At 42.0% G+C, this 19,631-nt stretch overlaps 1 pseudogene; it reads right to left on the bottom strand.

Moving 5' to 3' along the window:
- Positions 1-10,071: 10,071 nt before the first annotated feature.
- LOC127196104 (cysteine protease ATG4A-like) lies at positions 10,072-16,058 on the bottom strand (annotated as a pseudogene).
- Positions 16,059-19,631: the final 3,573 nt, after the last annotated feature.

Genomic DNA, 19,631 nt, shown 5'->3' with positions numbered 1-19,631 from the left:
CAAACAAACAAGCTGAAGGCTGTCAGTCCCCTCAGTGAAATCACTGTCCTTTTTCCAGACAATGGCTGTTGGCTCATTCTTAGATGCACACAATAACCTGTTGGCTAAAGACGACTAGGTCTGGTGAGGACCACACCACAGTATGTACCTGTGATGATGAATCACTATTTTGTCATAGGGACCAATGGCTACTTACTTTGCTACCCATGTATTAGTGAATGTAAACGCCAAACTTCCTTAACAGAAACAAAATAAAATTAATATTTAGGGGTACAAGTACCACCATAGCTGTGTCTTAGTTGAGTTTTATGACACTGGGAAAGAAATAGAGATTGAGCTTGACACAGTTCACATTGGGTGTGCTGGACCCATGGACCCTCTTAGTGTCCATCTTCCAAGACGGTGAAGGGATGTTGACAAACCTAGCAGGTGACGGCTTTCCATTTCAATTCTCAGCCTGGATGGCAAGAGCCAGGACAGAGAAAAGCTGCCTGGCAGTTTCCACAGCCTTCTCTGTTTAACGTCAACACGAAGGAACTGAAGAATTTCCTAAGTAGTATTCCTGGCATATTATTATGCCAGGTTGGCATTTTTATGAAAGCTTGAAAATAACAGTGAATCACCTCAAATTTGTTCTTTATAGTCATTCTCAAATGCTGTTGCTTCTACCAAGCCTTATATGTTGAGCAAAGCAGATTAGAATGGTTTTAGGCTTATTACCTGGTAAGTGGCAAATGGCATAGTTTTCATCTCACTCATGAGGGAGGACCAAAAGCAATTTGCATTCATTTAAATTTGCATGAGACACCGACAGGCTCAGCGTTGTCCATGTTAACTCACGTTCTCTACATATATTATTGGTTCCAAGAGATCCAGTCTATTTGAACATTGCTTTAGTTCATTCTGTGCAAGGATAATGGGCTACCACAGTTTGAGCAATTCGTAAAGAACAGACATGTATTTCCTCACAATTCCAGTGGCTGTGGTGTCTGAGATCAAGGCACTGGTATATGACAATGCCTTTCTTGTGTGCCCAGGTAGAGAACAGAACAGAAAGGTGCTGAACGCTCTGTCCCCAATCGTCAGAAGACTGTGAGAGGAAGAATCTACCCTTGCCAGTAGCCCTTTTCAGTGTCATTAATCCATCTCAAAGGCAAGGCATTCATGACACGAAACCCACATCCAGCCCTATGTCTAACCATGATGCACTGGGATGAAGTTCCAATACATGAATTTGTGGTGACTCAGTTGGACTATAGAAGATATACAAGAGAAAATTACAATGATTCCGTCCTTATAATGTCATATTCATCAAATTGGATGAATAGTGACAAAAAATGTTGGAGCCTTAGTGAGATGCATATGATCCAGGTGGTCAGAAATAAACCTGAGTTATTTCACATCACTGAACATTTTGAGGATTCAGTAATGGAGGTACATCGGGATATCACCACAGAAGGAAAAGGAAATGATTGTGTTTCCAGTAATTGACAGTGAAGCACAATGCCTACTTAGCTTCTTTTGGTTCTGAGGAAACATTTTTCACTCTTTGAAACATTCCTGTGGCCACTTATGAATGACACAAATGGCTTCCAGTTTGGGATCCAGGCTAAGAGGACCTACTGATGTGAATCTGGCCCCACTGTTAGATTTACAGAAGCAGACAGACCATGTGGTATTAGTATTAGAGATCCCTACAGTGGGAGAAGTGTGGTGTCTGTGACAGGGGTGCCATAGAGCATAATAACATTGTCTGCTGGGGCAATTCATTATTGCCAGGATGCATGGGGCTAAGCATCCTGGAGCTATGCTTATAACATTGTACCCTAGGGCTGTGCATTATAATATTGTACCATGGGGCTGTGCATTAGAACATTGAACTCTGGGGGCTGTGCATTAGAACATTGTACTCTGGGGACTGTGCATTATAACATTGTACTCTGGGGCTGTGCATTATAACATTGTACTCTGGGGCTGTGCATTATAACATTGTACCCTGGGGCTGTGCATTATAACATTGTACTCTGGGGCTGTGCATTATAACATTGTACTCTGGGGGCTGTGCATTAGAACATTGTACTCTGGGGCTGTGCATTATAACATTGTACTCTGGGGGCTGTGCATTATAACATTGTACTCTGGGGCTGTGCATTATAACATTGCACCCTGGGGCTGTGCATTAGAACATTGTACCCTGGGCTGCTCATTATAACACTGTACTCTGGTGCTATGTATTAGAACATTGAACTCTGGGGGCTATGCATTATAACATTGTACTCTGGGGGATGTGCATTAGAACATTGTACTCTGGGGGCTGTGCATTAGAACACTGTACTCTGGGGGCTGTGCATTAGAACACTGTACTCTGGGGGCTGTGCATTTATAACATTGTACCCTGGGGCTGTGCATTAGAACATTGTACTCTGGGGCTGTGCATTAGAACATTGTACTCTGGGGCTGTGCATTAGAACACTGTACTCTGGGGCTGTGCATTAGAACATTGTACTCTGGAGCTGTGCATTAGAACATTGTACTCTGGGGCTGTGCATTAGAACACTGTACTCTGGGGCTGTGCATTAGAACATTGTACTCTGGAGCTGTGCATTAGAACACTGTACTCTGGGGCTGTGCATTAGAACATTGTACCGTGGGGCTGTGCATTAGAACATTGTACTCTGGGGACTGTGCATTAGAACATTGTACCCTGGGCCTGTGCAGGACAAAAGCTATGTCCATTTAAAAATAGCTTCTTCCATACTACTAGGTTCTGAGAAGGGTAGAACAACTAATAGTGTAAAAGTGACCTTGACTCTAGACTAATCACATGAGCTGGTTTATTTTAAACCCACCAATGATGGTCCACAATGCCAGTTCAGCACAAGGTAGAAGAAGTACATTTGGAAGCTGGGACAGCCAGGGCCAAAAGGCAGTAGTATGCAGCTCAACGACAGATATATAGATGTACAGACATCCCTCACCTCACATCCATAGCAGCACAATTCATAAATAGTTTCCATAAGACTATGGAGAGTCTGGCTATGTATGGCAGCCCAGCCTAAAACTGAATTGTTCGAGTTACAGGGTGCCAAAAGAGTTTATCCTGATGAGAACTTTAATAGTGAGTTTGTCCATTCATGCTCTCCAAAAAGAGAAGTTTATCCTAATTCCTTGACATTAATGAATGTTAACCTGAGAATTAGATCAAGATCAGAGCCTTGTAACAAGGTAGCAGGACTTGTAAATGTACCGACGAGACGGGCATAGAAGACAAATGTCTTCCCACCATCTAATTAACACCCACCTGATTTTACTGTGGAAGACACTCAGCTCTGAGCGTGACATTGTGGCTTAATCTCCTCACTTGAGTCTCCTCCATCATCAGCAACTTTCATGTCACTTTGGTGGTACAAGTGGAGGATCTGCACAGGATACAGCGACAATTCTCATTTCTTCCATTGCTGAACGTCCCACTTATCAGAAAGAAAATGAAAGCTTAAGTAGTCCCATAGTGTTCATCACACTGAAGTGCTCCCATTACGGTGGAGTCACTGGAGAGGTCAGGTAGGAGAGGTCAGGTAGGAGAGGGGAGGGAGGAGAGGTCACAGTGATTTGACTTGCGAATATACTCAAAGTACACTCAACTTATAAGAAAATGTCCATATGATGAACATATGCTAATTAAAAGATTTTTAAAGAGAAGTGGTACTCTTACTTACCTTTATTCCCAGAAACTCACATAGAAAATTTTATTTTTCTTTCAAGTCAAAGTGTATGCACAGAAGTCTGGGTTCATAAGGAGAAATACTCTTACCAGAGGACACTGAATCGGCCAGGTGTGGTGGCGTACACCTTTAATCTCAGCACTCGGGAGGCAGAGGCAGGTTGATCTATGTGAGTTCGAAGCCAGCCTGGTCTACAGAGTGAGTCTAGGACGGGCAGGAGTACACAGAGAAACCCTGTCTCAAAAAAACAAACAAAAAAACTAACAAACAACAACAAAACAACCAAAATAAAAATAAAATAAAAGAAAGAAAAAATTAAGAAAGGAAAAGAAAAGAGTACACTGAATCACTCAAGTATCAAACTTCAAAGAATGTTTGACACAGCAGCATCACTTGGTGCTTCTGGTGCTCCTTCCCCCTCCAAAAAGCCATGAATAACTAATGTCCTGTCAGGCCTAATCTGCCAAAATGTAAGTAGGAGTCAGGCAGGCCTGCTGTTTCACAGTAGAGGTGGAGAATTCAGGTGGTCGCGCAGGGCAGCTCTGTCTACCATCCCAACCAAATCAAGCAGTGGTTAAGTATGGTACACAGTGCCTGGAGAGGGCATGGAGGCTAAAGGCATCAACGTCACCTTATCAAAAAATCCAGACAAATGGAGGTGCTGAGTGATGTCATGGACAATTTTAACTGAGTAATAGAGGGAGAGTTTGACCTGAAAGCGCGTCTCCGAGTTGCACATCCATGGCAGGAGGCTACTGTCTGTGCTACTGGCAACAGGTAAAAGGTAAAAGCAACCACAGCCTCCTGGAGCCCCTGCCCAGCAGCATGAGATAGAATTTTACATGAACCTAGCAGATCTCAATAGACTCTAATGACAGTTGTTGGGCACCCCCCAGTTCCCCCCAGACAACTCCTTCTCTAGCTGCCAGTGCGTTGTCAGCCAAGGGCTCACAGATTGCAAATCAACTTCAACTGACAGTTTTGGCATCCCACTACCACATGCTTTTCCACCCTTCCCAGGAGCAGGCTTCAACAACTACTGGTTAATATGAGAGTACAAAGGCCTAGTCTCCCTGCGCCAACTGGGTCATTTGGAGAGGACAGGCAAGCTCTACATCTCACTTTGGAACAGGCTGAGGCCTCTGATACACAGCACTGCACATTCTTTGCTTAACTCTATTTCCCTCTGTGTATCTTACTGGCAGTGCCCCAAGTACCACTGGTGGTCTATAAGATCCCAGTAAATATATGTTGGGGGGCGGTTTTCCAGTACAGAAAACCACAGATCAATCATATTGTTACTCGCTCAGAAGATCTAGGTGATGACGACACAGTATCTGTACTCATAAGATTATAACTTTGGTGGCAGCTTAGGCCCATTAAGAGTGTCTGGGGCCAAAGTGGTGGCTCTGAGGGAAAGTGCACTTGGTGTGAAATCCTGGCATCCTGAGGTGAAACCCCAGAACCCACAGGCAAGGAGAGAACTGAACTCCACAAAGATTGGCATAGATCAACATGAGATTAACGTACAAAAAGTACAACTGAATTTTAAGGGAAACAATGTTTTATAATTAAAGCTTTTCAAAAGTCGAATAACCCTCTTTGAAAAAGAATGAGCATTTTTTAACCCTGAAGATGTGTGCTGCTATGAGAATACCATAAGCTAGGTGGTTTATAAAGCGTGTAGATACGTTTCTCACAGCTCTGGAGCTGGGAAATCCAACATCAGGGCACCGGCATCACAGTGTCCGTATGAGAGCAGCTCTCTGGCTTTACAGTGCCACCTGGTAACTGTCCCTCACATGGCCAAGAGGAAAGTAGGTCTGAAAGGCACCAGTTTCACTCCAAAGAGCTATGCCCTCCTCACACCATCCTCCGACAATCACCCTAACCTTCTAACACCCTGGTGGGTGGGTTAGAATGTTAATATATACATTTAGACAGAAGCTAAAAAACATTCATGACTATGTATAAGGGGAAATCATATTTTTTGTAAACATTGTCAATATTATAAAATAAACTATGATGTATGTGTTAGTTTTCTATTATTTTATAACAATTTAGCACAAAAATTACTGGGTCAAAATATAGAAACGTATTGTTTCCTGGCCGCTGTGGGTCAGAAGCCTGCCATGTTTTGGGTGAGTTTCATCAGGGAAGAACAGTGGAGTGTCTTGGTCTATAGCATCACATGGTACCCGGATCCATCTCCTGAGTCCACATCAGAACAGGACACATGCACATTTACTTGCAACCACTCAACTGATGAGACCCTGTTTCTTGTTGTCTCGGTCCCCTCAAAGAACTACAGGACAGTGTAAGTCCCTTGCCACAAGGCCCTCCTCAGGCGTCATCACAGTCTCATGATCTTTCAAGAAGGGCCCGGATCTTTCCAAGGACACCTTGATCACACCAATCCCGCTAGGACGAGCCAGCTGTCCTGCAGCACCACCGCTAGAGTGGCACCACATTGTGCTCCAGCTCGGGTCCATCCTCAGTAGCAGAGGCACTGTGCCAAGGGACTAGGTATCCTGGAAGCCACCTCAGAATTCTGCCCAACGCGAAGTGTTTTCCTCTTGTGCCTTCCTACCATACAAGCGGCAGTGCTCACTCGTGGGTGGTCACTAAGTTGAAAGTCTCTCGTGATAACAGATACGACTCCTGGACTTTGACATTGTAACTGTCTTAAATGAAGCCATTTCTAGTCAGCGTTCTTTGGCATAGAGGAATGGGATCTGAGTGTTTAAAGCAGTGTTTCTCAACCTGTGGTTCACAACCCCTTGGGGGTGGGGGTGTGTGTCAAAGGACCCTTTCACAGAGGTCAGCCAAGACCATCAGAAAACACAGAAACTTACATTATTACTTACAACAGTAGCAAAATTACAGTTATGAAGTAGCAATGAAAGTAATTTTATGGTTGGGAGTCACCACTACATGAGACTCTATATTAAAGGGTCACAGCATTAGGACGGTTGAGACTGGTTTAAAACAATGCCCGTATTTCTCTCACCTTCCCTAGAGGCCTCTAAACCCTCACAGGTCTGGAGGTGAGATGGGATATAGGAACTTTCTAGTGCCAGAAAGAACAGTTTCAAAGCCCCCAGGACATTTTCTGGCACTGGGAGACATAACATTTCTGGGAACAAGCGAGAATCTTTTAGGGTTGAGATGTGAAGAGGTCCAGTTTTCTTCGTTCTATTCTTTCTCTTCATTTTCAACTTTTCATTTGGAGACCAGCGTGCTAGAATATTCTGTGCAGAATTACAATAGTCACTAAGCTGAGGCCTCTTTCTGAAGAGAAGGAGGGGATTGCTGGGCTGGAGTTCAGAGATGGAAAGCCATGCACTCCACGGACCTGGCTACAGATGCTTCCAGGCCCTCAGGGAAGTGAGGCAGGCACAGTTATCCCTCACCCTGATGGGGCCAGCATAATGTGCTCTCATTGTCTGCAGCTAGGCCTCCTGCAGCCATGGATGCGGCTACTGCCTCCTGCAGCCAAGGCCTCCGAATCAGCCTGAAAAGGATTCATTTGGCTTCATCATAGGGAAACTGGGAGAAGCGTGGACTCTCCTGACATCTTCGCTTCCAGTTGCTGTGCCACCGGCACCGAGAGCCGAGGCAAGCAAATAGCAGTTCATGCCATCCTTGTGTGGGAACCAAGCAACCTCTGTAAACAAATGCTCACTGTTGGGCAGCTGCTAAACAAGGGGGCGCACATGGGACAGCATTTCTGAGGAGATAGCTCTTCTGTTAAAATCACGGCCAGATGACTGTTAGTTCAAACAAGTAATCAAACAGAAAACCAAAGCATATTATTTTCACAGACAATAAGCACTCAATGTATCTCAGCTAAACATTTCGATTTTACCTATATAGAATTTGAAATATGCTTCATGAGGTATATAATTGTTTTAAGACAACAACAACAACAACAACAACAACAACAACAACAACAACAACAAAAGATTAACGAGGATTAAAAAAACTTCAAGGAAAAAAATACAAAAGCTATTTATTTTATTTATTCAGATGTGACCAGCACTAGTGTTTCAAATTATACCCATCACAGCTCTGATATATTTCATATGTTTCATGCATGCCATTTCGTAGATTGAACATTTTAAATAAAAATATATCATGCATGAGATTGAGAGGTGGCAAGGATCATAAATTTCTCCAGAGCTCAGCATCTACTCCTGCTATTACTCTGGGACTTCATCATGAAGCCTCTTGGCAGACTTTCTTCTCTGGTGAATTGGGCCGTATCTGTTAGGCAATAAGAACTGTATTCGTCCTTCTCGTTGAGGGCTTCCTGCGAGTACTCGTTGCTCCCTTTCCTCTAAGTCCAGAGACTCGTCGTATACGTAAGGGACTCTAAAGGCCTTCCACATAGATATCATAATTATTCTGTTTATCTTTGGTCATAGTAAGTTATCAACCATCTAGCCACGGCCTAGCTCTGTTCTCCCATCTGCAGAGTCCTTCTGAAAAGGAAAGAGTCAATCTTTTCAATGCCTCCCTCACTCCTAAGGATCATTAATACTTGAAATTTTAATAAAATTTTTCTTATTTAATTAAATACTTGAATACTTACTTTTCATAAATTAGAGTATCTCATATTTTTCACAGACTGTGCTCCTACTCTGTTGAAATATTCATTCTTCTCAATGTCTTACTTTAGATGAGATTACGGTAAATGTTCATACACATTACTCTTTCAAAATTATTTACTTTTTATTTACTAATACTTACAATATTTACTAATACTTACAAATACTATTTAACAAAAACAGATAGGAATCAAGGCATAGCATTGCAAAAAGAAAATTTCAAATCAGAAAGACATGCGACAAAAGAAAAAATAAAAAAGCAAAAAAATCAAATGAAGTAAGTCCCAGCTTATAGATAAGGACAGTTATTATTGTCACTGATGCAATAGTGGTACAAATATTATAGGAGCAACCAACAACTTTCTCATTGAATTCAAAGTCTACTCCATAAAACGGAACTCATGCTTGGTAGCGTTGATGGAGACAAGGTTGGCACATCTCTCGGCTCTCATCAGAGAAGCTTCTCTTTTCAGTAGATGATGGTCAATACGGAAACCACAGTTGAGCAATGTGCAAAGATAAAGGGAATGCAGAGTGCTAAGATTTAAAAGAGTCATCTATGTCGTACATATCCTCCAAGGCTCCAGAGGTTACTGCAGAAGGAGGAGGGGATGGCTCTAAGAGCCAAAGGTAGAAAACATCTTGACTAAAGCAGCATTTGACAGACATGACGGTGCCTTGTGCATAGGAATCACAGTGGCTTACTGTGTGCACAAGGCCTGCACAAGATCAGACCAGACAAATTCCAGCAGGAAAGGGTGGGGCTCGTGAGATTCTATCTCCATCTGAGGATCTATTAGCAACTTATGACTGAGGTCGGAGGGAGAGTCCATTTTCTTCAAAGCAGCCTTTAGGAAGCCACTTGTACCCCACCCTGTGTCATGTGCACCAGGCACTAAATTAATTCAGTAGATTAGAAAAAGAAAATATGAGTTTGGGAGGGACAAGTGGTAAAGTCGAGGATGAGGGAGAAACCAGGGGGGAGGTTGAACATCTTTTTTGTATGTATGAAACAAACAATAAAAAATTAAAACTTAAGTTACTGATGTATGAAACCAGACATGAATTATTTAGCTTTGCATGGGGGCAAATAGAACTAATTGATATGAATCAAAACTCTGGATGCCATTTTAGAATAATTTTTGGTTGAGTGTATCTCCAATAAACAAATTTGATTTTCTAAAGGAAAAAAAGGGCAAATAGTATTGGTAAAAATCTAGGAATATTTTTATGTAAGTTGTGAAATTCTAAGTTATTTACTGCCATTATGGAGATAGAAGTTCTTTGATATGCACTCAAAGCTTGGACTGCATTATTATCTAATACTACATCTAGATTTATATCCAAAGGAAATGACGTCAATACCTCAAAAACGATCTACCCTCATATGCCTATTGTAACATTATTCACAGTAGCCAATCAGAAGCACGTGCACACGTACACACCTTCACACAAAGCATATTATTTCATTTAGCCAAAGACAAGAAAGAAAAAATCTTTATTTATAAAACCATAGGTAAGCATGGAAGACAGTCTGCTAAAGTGGAATAACTCAGACACAGACAGATATACTGCCAAGTCTTTGTTAATACATGGGGTATAAAGAACTCAACCTAAGCAGGCAGTTTGGTAACTAGCACGTACTATTATGCAAGATAAACACAGAAATATTGGTTAAAATACTAACACTTTCAGTTACATATTGAGTGGGTTGTGGGATCTAATGCAGGGCGTGGTCACTACACTTGATGGGCCAGTGTGAGGAGAAGGTAGAAGGTTAGGGACAGGAGAGCCTGCGGAAGAAAGCGCTTGTCTGACATTTCTTCTAGGGATCCTTTGTACCCACTACTGAAATGCGGGCTCCCGCTGTACCTCCTTTTGTCTCCCACCCCCGGGCTTAGCTTCTCTGGGGACACAGTAAAAATGTAGTCAAACTATGAGCTGAATATCTCCCAAAGGACTAGCTCTGCAGCCAAATTTGCCTGCTCCTTAAATAGTTGGTAAGCCATGTTCCCAAGACTGTGGTCTCAACAGCAAGTTATCTGCCAAGGATACTGGGAGTGGGACATCAGGGGCCAGAGATAGCTCTTCACACATAGACATAGCCAAGCAGTGGAAATAAGGTTTATATAATCTCTTCTAGATCCCACAGACATGAAATTTCCTTGAAATAATCATTTCTTCTTCTTCCTTCTTCTTCTTCTTCCCTTCCTCTAGCTTTGCAATCTGTTACACCCACATGCTATAGGGTCCTGTCTAAAAATACTGTTGCGCATGTTTATGTGAAAATACTATACCACGAAGATAATAAGAGATGGTACGCTCAGAAAGTCGCATGAAACTGTAAGAAGAGAGCTGAGCTGAGCCTGGAAGGGGGGTACTTTAGGTTCTATCCTTCATTCTGTCTAATGACTCAACCATGTCAAATAATCTCTCAGCTTTGGTTCTCTGTAAGTAGCAGTGTGGTTGCCATGCTACTTGAATCTACTGTAGATCCCGGTCACAAACCGATGTCTGTTGTTTTGTTTTGAATACTTCTATCCATGGAGTCTTGCTTTAGATTTTCTATTTTATGAAGATTTTTACTTTAAGTTCTCCTATTAAAAGCCATTTGTTTGGCATATATACAAATAAAACAGAAACTCATGCATTAAAAATTGGTTATACATAGGGCCTGGGACAGAAACAAGATGAGACCTTCAAAACCAAAGGAGCTAGAGAGATGGCTTGGTGGTTAAGGGCATGCACTGCTCTAGCAGGGTTGTTTCCCGGCACACTTATCGGCCTCTCACACCCACCTTCACTTTTTGCTCCAGAGGATCTGGTATCTTCTTCTGACCTGATACCCTCATGGCATACACCCCAACACACACACAAACACACATAATTAAAAATGAAAATAAATCTTTAAAATTTCAGTTGAGCTTTTAGACTTTTAAAATTACAACATGGTTTCATCGTATTGACCCTCCTCCTCCAACTTTAAAAAGAGTTCAAAGCCACCCTGGGACACACAGTGAGAGCTTTTATTAAAAACAACAAACACAAATACATTCATTTTAATGTTTGTGTTTCCTGAGACATGAATTCAACTTTTAATTTCAAAGAAATCTTTCTTTCTTTCTTTCTTTCTTTCCTTAAATAGAAGGCAAATCCTCAGAGCCACATTGGAAGGGAAGACAGGGATAAACTTCTGATATAGAGAAAAATTTCCCATGGAAAATTATTTTCCTAAGAGTAGATGTCTTAAATGCCAGTAGCTCTCAGCCAGGATTAATCTCCTTTCAGAAAATATTAAGTGTCTGGAGACACTATGGGTTCTCACAACTGGTGGGAGCTTTGTGCTGGCTAGTTTCTATGTCAACTTGACACAGGCTAGGGTAATTTGACAGATGAGAATCTCAATTGAGAAATTGTTTCCATAAAGTCTAGCTGTAATGTGCTATCCTAATTAGTGATTGTTGAGGAAGGGCCCAGCCATTTTGGGTGGGCCCATCCCTGGGCTAGTGGTCCTGGGTCCTATAAGAGAGCAGGCTGAGCAAGCCATGAGGAGCAAGCCAGTAAGCAGCACCCTCCATGGCCTCTGCATCAGCTCCTGCCTCCAGCTTCCTGCCCTGCATAAATTCCTGTCTTGGCTTCCCCTATTGGATTGTGACTTTAGATATATAAGGCAAATAAGCCCCTTTCTCCCCTTATTTCCCCTTTTCTTCCCTTCTCTGCATATCAGGGTCCTCTGTTACTGACTCTAATTAATTTTGTAGTCTACCTGCTGGTCTGGTTCTCACAGTTGCTTAAAGCCACTGAACTAGTAAAAGAGAGCAAGCCATGAAAGCAAGCCAGTAAGCAGCACCCCCCTATGGCCTCTGTATCAACTTCTGCCTCTAGGTTCCTGCCTTGTTTGAGTTCCTGCCCTGACTTCCTTCAATGACGGATTACAAAGTGGAGTGTAAACAAAATAGCTTTCCTCCCCCACATGCTTTTGTTCATGGTTTTTCATCATTGCAATAGTGTCCCTAATACAAGCTGTTAGCATATAGCTATTGGATAGAAACCATGGATGCTCTTAAGCATACTATGGTGTGCAGGCAGCCCAGAAAAACAAAAGGATGATCCTGTGTTAGTAGCACAGAGGTCTAAAATCCCAGATAGAATCCTTCCAATATCATTAATCATAGTGCACCAAGCTCAGAATGCCCAGTTTGACATTGAGACCAGTAGCCTCACCACAAAAGGTCTCTAATGGAGTTAGACTTTGTGCAAGTAAATATTTCTATAGTCTGAGTTAAAGAGTCATCAAACTCAATTACTTTGCATTTCATTTTATATTATTTCACACATTTATTTCTCAATCAGTAGCACGAACAAAGCATCTACTATGAATTCTCATAGTCATATCAATAAATGTGAAAACCCAGAAAGTGCATCAGATCTGGGGGCACTGTTGACCACCATCAAATCAAAAAGATGTCAGCAGGGAGCCACGTGATCATTTTGGGTATCCCATTTCAAGGTAGCTGTTTCTCTCTGTTCTCAGACTTCTGAAATGGAAATCAATTGTCCCTGTAGTCCAGATAATCACATGATGGGAGAAAAGGGAGAAGAGGAAAAATAAAAGAGTGATGGAGCTATTGGATATGGAAATGTCAACGTGACACAAGCCAGAGTTATTTGGGAAGAGGGAACTTCAGGTGGGAAAACGTCACTCTCTGACTGCCTTTAGGCCAGTCTGTTGGGCATTTTCTTCATCAATGATTGATGTGGGATGGCCAACACACTGCAGAGGGGCAACCTGGCGGCTGGTGGTCCTGCATTGTATAAGAAAGTAGGATGAGCAAGCCAGTGAGCAGCACCCCTCCATGATCTGCACTTCAGTTAGTGCCTACAAGTTTCTGCCATAGTTCTGGATCTGCCTGGCCCTCCTGATGGATTACAACTGTTAGCTAAAATAAACCTTTTCTTTGCCAAGTTGGCTTTGGTCATGGTGTTTTACTCAGCCATAGGAGGCCAACTCAGATACAGGGTTGAAGTTTTTACTTTTTGTAAACTAAGTTCTTTGGCAAGTTTCATTGGCCAATAGACTACCAACATATATGTCAAAGTCAGAATTACACAGTGATTACTTGTGACAGCTTACTAACACAATTAAAATAAACAAATTTTAGGTAAGGATGTTCTTCAGTCGTAAAGCAACTTTCCTGACATATGCAAGGCCCTGGGTTAGATCTGCAACACAACAAGAAGAAAGACAGAAAAAAAAAAACCTACTTCGGTTAACACAATTAATTTGGGTAGAGTTTTGAGATTGAAATATATAAGTGATACAAACCACACTAATTGTAAAGTGGGTAGTTAAAAGGCTTGTGTTGAAAAACTGCATGTAGTTTTCATAATGAGTGCAGCTTTTGGTCCTTTCTGTATGGAACATGCAAACAAGGAAGTGGCAGTAGGTGAATTTAGAAATCACCCCCTAACATACACACACACACACACACACACACACACACACACACACACACACACACACACACACACACACATACACACACACGGAAAGTCGGCATGGTGGTATAAAGCAAACCATGTGGCTTTGGCTTTGTAGTGCTAGTAACACCACTTTTCTTTCATAATGCCTACCGCAGAGCAAGATAGCATCTAATTAGGGGGTTTTAAACATCGGTCAATATTTACAATTCATGTACAGCTGATGGAGCCTCTTTGGAGGGGAAGTAACGAGATATTGTGAGCGCATCTGTATAGGAACATCTGGCATATTAGTAATTTTTGTAAGTTTTAGATGGCTTTTCTGATGTCTTTTAAAGAATGATTCAAACTGATAATGACTTAGACTTTATCAGGAACTGCAATCATATCCAACAGTTACACTATTTTCTCCATTTTTTTAACCAAATGGACATCAATAGACCAGAGGTCATAGAGGTCCAACATCTCCTCTCTCTCTGAATTTCATACTCTTTAGAAAAGATAAACTGTTTAGTGAGAATATTTAGAGCCAACATTTAATATAAACATATGTGCTACATTTCCCCCTTGATTCATTTATTTTATAATTTGAGCAAGAAAACAGATTTGTTCTTAGTATTTAGCCCCAAAGGGGTCACACCTGAAAAGGTGAAGAACAGTGTAACCATTTCTCATACGCTGCTGGGACTTGCAGCAAGATGAGAGTCGCTGTCTGTCTTCCAAATGCCCTCATCCCGGATGCTGAAGACTTGTCTGGGAAGCAATAGGTTCCAAATCTTTCTTCTCCCAGATTCCATGATTTTTTCCTTTTCTTTTCAGGCATGGGTTGGTATCATTGATTTGCTGTTTTGTTTATTTCTGAAAAATCATACTTGGCTCAGTCATAATTGCTTTTGAGTTTGTATTCTGTTGGCATATCAGGCACTTGCTGACTGGAGAAGTTTTATGTAACGACTTCATGTTCTTGTGGTGCCAGGTGGAAGGCAGAAGACCTCCTCACTGAGTTCTCACTATCCTTCGTACTCAGAATCTCAAAATCTTCCTCCAGGTTAAAGTCCCCCAGCTGTTCAGTAGAGTCTATGACTTCTGCCCCTGTGGTTGTCATTTCTATCTTTGCTGGTGGTGCAAAGGGTGGCCAGTGTGATGGGTGTTTCTGAACTAATTCAAACATCCTCAAATTCTCCTTTAATATTTCCTTCTGAACAAGGCTTCACCAATTATCAAAGCCTTCCTCCTCTTTGCAGAAAGCTCCCAAGGCCACAGAAGGATCCATGTTCAGGATGCACCTCCATGGCGGAGACTGCAGGCAATGGAAGGTGTGGTTGTCCACTCATTTACTCTACAGTGTCCACAAAGGTCTGGGTTGTGTGAGGGTCCAAGAAAATCAACTCACCACCTAAGAATCCTATGAAGTAATTAGTATTATTTGGCTTTTCCTCCTAAAGCCCCTAATGACTGTGGCATCTTAAAACACTCTTTGAATGCTTCAGTGTACACAGGATTGATTTGGTTTATGCCCAGGTGACAGAGCAAAGTGAGCAGCAGGGGTTCCCAGGCTGGACACATGGCAGAGGTGCCTTTACTCTGACTGGAAGCAGTAGGGAATGGGGAAGGCGCTCCGCAGCTGTGTCAGCACCCACAGGAAGAACACAGTACGTTTTCTTGATATCTTCAACGATCACTGTGTTATCCGTTGAAACATAAACAGCGAAGGAATTCCATTTGTCAAATAAAGAGAGGTTTTGTTGTTGTTGTTGTGTGTGTTTGTTTGTTTGTTTTTATCACCTGTGCAATTGTATTTGGTCCACACCATTCGCCAATTGATTTCCCTTCTCCTACACCTGTTTGTGCCAGCTGATGGACTGAATAGCAACGGTCTTTTCTATCTAGGAAACACTGCAAAATCCTTTGATATTCTTTGGGTTGTTCTTTTTGTTTCTCCCAGTTCCAATCCCTTCTCAAGTGTCTGCAGATGAGGGCTTGAGCCAGCATCATCCGTCCACAGCACAGCATACATCCCCTGCCAGCATCAGATGACGGGCCCGTTCCCCCAATCGGTGAAAAATTCCTTCTGTATGTAAACCATAGATGAGCGCTTGTATCAGACAAAAGCTTAGATTTTTCTGTCTTAAGAAGATGTTGTTTCCCCCAGGATCCATACTAGCTCATCTGTATGCAGGGATTCTTCAAGGCAGTCATTGAAAACAGTAATCTGGTTTTCATACTTGGACATTCCTGACTCCATTCTCCAGCCATCATCCTGGGCCTGCATTTATTTTTTGGATCACCACATTGTGAACATGGCAGGCAGAGGCGAACATGAACATTATACACACCTGGGAGCAGGGGCGCGCCTTCTTCTCACTTGCTAAATTTAGCAGCTGGAGCCACAGAGGTGTTGAGCAGCGACTATGTCCGTTGACTTCTTTCTGGCCTCTGTGTGAGCTGATAGTTGTTGGAGTGGATGAAAATGGAAGTTTCAATTCCACAGAACAGACGGAGGGCGCACACGATGGATGGGGCACGACTTCCATTTCGGGAATGAGAACTCGGCGCTCCATAAAGCTTTGTGAAGTGCGACTGCTACAAAGCACAGTGGTTTGGAGGGGGAGCTCATCACCCATAAACACAGGCAAGAAAGGAGTAGAGTGAATCATTGTGGTGACTTGGCCAAGAAACCTGAAAATGTCCCCCGTATCAGTCAGAGGTAGGGGCTGAAACAAAACTGTTAGCTTCAAGATAGCTTTTCCCAGAAGAGACAACCTCAGGTCACCATCAGTATCAGGTTTATGTGTCCACTAGGATGTATTTAAATTTTAAGTTCTGTGGCTCTTCCAAATCCATTTCAGAAATAATCATAACGTATACAGGTGACAGGCTTAATGAACATCGTCAGCACTTGGCAGAGCAGCCCCACTGTGGAGGTAAGGACGTGTATATTTGTGTGTTTTCTCAATAGGCCGATTGCTTTCATTTTAATTTTGCTTTGTTTTATTGAAGTAAAAACATTTATTTATAACACAAGACATATATTTAGCACTAGCCTCCCTTTTGAGTTTGGTAATTTTTCAGGTCTCAATTTGCTGTTATCATTTGATTCCAGTTCACTTATGATTTCCTTTAATTTCTCTCCTCATTAAAGGTATTGAATAGTGTGCGTGTCGGGGGGATTTTCAGAATATATGGTAAAAGGTGTTTTAAGGAAGGTATATGTTTTCAGTTTAGTCATGTAATGTAGGTCAGATTCTTTGATTCCTTACTCTACTTAGATGGTATTATGCTTTCAAAGGATTCTACGCATGTGCTTTTAGCCTGAATTCTCCTGAGGGGCTGAGATAAAGGCTTTTACATAGGTATTTGATTTGTGAATGATCCCAGAGTACAGGTGTAAGAGGCAAAACAATACATTTTTAAGAGCAGGATGCAGCACCCTTAACCATAGGCCAGTTGTTCAGCTTAGTGCTGTATTTCCCCCACATTATAGCAATAGCAGAATAAATTAAATTTCATAAAATCAGTGAAAAATCTTTTCTATGATTAAATTTATCTGTCAAGACAAAAAATGCTCTTGGCTTTCACTGAATATGGGAAACTGTGAGACAATTGTGCTGTCAATGAAAGTTCCCATCATCATCCGTCTTCCTGCCATTTTCCTGGTGACTATCTTGGGAAGTACGGAGTTGAAGAGCACATACTGTGAGCCCGGCCATTGCCTTGGTCAGCCATGTCAGGGACTGTGTGCTCGTGTGACATTTCATTTCTCAGAGACATCAAATCTTTGTCTATAAAACACATGAAAGTAGTACCAACTTTAAGGGCTGTTTTAACAATTAATTAAGAAGATGGATATGGGAAAATTATGTGCATAATATGCCCTTCCTACCTTATCGAAGATATTGTACGGGTGACCAGGTTGGGCTTTCTAAGATAAGAGCCTCCAACTCACACACAACTTTCTCAGGCTGCGTTCTCTGCAGAGAACTCCAAAAGCTTGCACTGCAGACATGGATCAGTACTTCAGACTGCTTTAATCTCAGGCACCTCGGTTGTAACACATTATTTTAGCCAACTGCCGCCTTCCCTGTCTTGTGCAGGAGAACAGGGGCTAAGGAAACAAGCTCAGAACTAATATATATCTCTTTTGTGGTCACAAACAAGCTCAAAGGGCTGGAAAACTAATACTCCGTGTAGTAGGCAGGGAGGCAGAAAGCAGTCCTGATGGACTTGTTTTCTCTACCAGTTAAAGAATTAAAAGGTACGAAAAACCTTGAGTGCAACAGGTAGCAGCTGGGAAAATCTCTGCTGCAGCAGACAGCATCAACCTGTGATGAAAGGCTCATTTTAAGACGAAGAAACACTCCCACAGCAAGGCAAGTAGGGTGTCGTATGCAAAGCAGACAACAGAGCTGGGAAGGTTTTAAGGGTCTTTGGGGGCCCCGGGAGCATCTTCTTCCTCTAATTTAGGATTAGTCAGTTTGAACAAAGATAGGGTGGCTGGCAGGACAAACATGCCTTAGCCTGACCTTAAAGTGCTCAGGTAGGTCTGAAAAGCCTGCTAGGCCTTTGTCTCAAGCCTGGAGAGTGAGGAAGAAGTGGGAAGTTTGCTGCTTTCCTGTCTCTCTATGCCTCTCCTGTCTGTCTACCTGGATCTACTGAGTCCCAGACCCTCAGTGTCAGTGAGCACCATGCCCATGGGAACACCAAGGTCAGAGCCCAGGGGGAAAAGTATGCACTAAGGTGAGAGAATTGTCTATGAACAAGAGCACAGTAGTTTATCCATCCATGGAGAAGGCCAGAATCAGTCACACTAGTTTTCCTTTCCTTTCTGGTAGGGTACAGTCAGTTATATCAGTGAGAAACATTTGATGGACATGTAAGAAAGAGGAAGATATGAATTTGTAATGCAAAACAAACAAACAAACAAACAACCTCAAAACCCCAAAAAACAAAAACACCCAACAACCAGTTCTCATGTTCGATATAAATAAACTTGTAAAAGCACATGTAGCATGCATGTATATACATGTACATCCATGAACACAAATAAAAATGAATTTGGGCTTATTTTGACAGAGGTAGAGGTGTGTGTGTGTGTGTGTGTGTGTGTGTGTGTGTGTGTGTGTGTGTGCTCTCCATTTGACCTCGTCCTGAAGTTACATTCATGGAGCCCAAGAATAATGATATAAGTGTGTTTGCTATGGCAAACATATTGTAAAAATTTAAAAGCAGAATGGGCTGCTTCAAGTTAATGCTATCTTCCTCTCAGTTTACTTTTCAAAGAGAACATCTGGTGTCTGGTTTGGTCTGCATGAGGCCACACTTGACGTCAGGAGGGACTGTGTTTCAGCTGTATGACATGTCTTATGAGTGCTGACAGATTTATAGCCAGCAATCTACATAACATAAAAACACTAGAAAATACACCTGGGCAGAGAGCAGATGACATAAACTCTGTCCAATCACTGGTTTGTAAGTCAACAGGCAAATTACTGCCTGTCTCTTCCACACAGTTGCTATGGTACTCTCAGTTTGAACAAATGTGAGTTTTATGCTTTTACCATACAACTCAGGGATATAACAGAATTCTTACAAAAATTCATGTTTAAGGACACAGACTCTTTACACTGAAGAGAAATAGAGTTCCAGGAAGAAATTAAAAAAAAAAAACAAAACCATCTGATATGTTCTTAAGGTATGAAGTTGTTTCTCTGCTAGAAAAAGCATGTGACAACAGAAAGGCTGAATGAAAGTTACAACATATGTAATCTTCAGATTTTCTAGCAGAAGCAGTTGAACATGAGAAAATGTTTGCTGCCCA

This window comes from Acomys russatus, chromosome 12, assembly GCF_903995435.1.
Source record: "Acomys russatus chromosome 12, mAcoRus1.1, whole genome shotgun sequence".
Classification (NCBI taxonomy): Eukaryota; Metazoa; Chordata; class Mammalia; order Rodentia; family Muridae; genus Acomys; species Acomys russatus.
This window is presented reverse-complemented; position numbering and strand designations above follow the sequence as displayed.